Raw genomic sequence first — 1231 nt, 5'->3', positions numbered from 1 at the left:
GTAGTACGTTAATTTTGGTCTGTGAAATCTTATACTGGACGTCAATTATTGGAGAGTACCTGTTGCATCATCTTGGGTCATGTCGTTCCCAAAGCCACATTCTACTCAAAACGCATTTCTTTTAAAGCGACAGCAGCCTGCAGATTAATTAAAAGCTCACATCGACAGAGTCAACACAGATCTCATCTGCAGCCATGAGTTCTAAACGTAGTCAAAATAGTTTACGTACGCTTTCCCGGATGATCCGAAGATGGGGGCGTATGATATGGTGCCGGCATTGGCAAATTCAATTGGTTGATTCAGTTTCAACTCCTAATGTTTAAGCTACAGCAATGCAGTTATGTTGGACTATCTCTTTAATGCTTGGAAATGTTGCAAATTCGAAGGCTTTTGTAAAACTTTTTGAATGCTCACGGAGTGCAATCTGTGAGCATTCATTTTTCAATGGATAGTTCAGCAATAATGACAATCCAGTTGATGTCTGATCATTCAATCGTGCGAAAATGATTCAAAACCAGAGGATGCGAGAAGACTGGCCACCTAGATTCGCACCGCATGTTAGTGTCAGATGATTTTATTGAGGAAAAGAATGTTGATGTGTACCTTGATTCTCGAGATGAGTAAATTCGGAAAACTTATTGGCTTTCACACCAGAAGACCAGTCAAGACTGCTATAAAAATTAAATGTTTTTTTGAGTATATTGAAATATATCGTGGACGGATCCTGAGACCAACTCTACCTGATTGGCTTAGACGAGTAAGTAGGAATGCTTAATTATTACTTAGATAATTTTATTAAAAGATTAATTCCCTTGAACATTAAACCTTCTCTTTTTGTACGCACGTAATCCAGTCTTTTCAATTAGTACGATTAACTGCGTACAAGTAGACAATCGGCTACCATTTTTTGGCGCAATTGTACCGTAGTCGTACCTTATTTTTGTAATATCAGTACTGTCAGTATATACACCATATTTGTATCAATCACTTGAAAGAAGAGATTACAAAGAAATTGCGGTTGCTGCCGTAGCTTAGCGCTTGAGGAAGCGTACTTTAAGTCACCGACCTTTCGTCTTTACAAGAAACAACAAGGTATGAGTGAGCGGATCGCAATAATTACTCCAAGAGTAATTATTGCCCTCCTAATGCTAATTGATTCTTCGGTTTAAAATCCAAAACTGATTTATATATTTATTTAGAGAGAATAAAAAAATGCCCCAACTTTTGCCTC

This window comes from Plasmopara halstedii, assembly GCF_900000015.1.
Source record: "Plasmopara halstedii genome assembly, contig: Scaffold_1561, whole genome shotgun sequence".
Taxonomy (NCBI): Eukaryota; Oomycota; class Peronosporomycetes; order Peronosporales; family Peronosporaceae; genus Plasmopara; species Plasmopara halstedii.
This window is presented reverse-complemented; position numbering follows the sequence as displayed.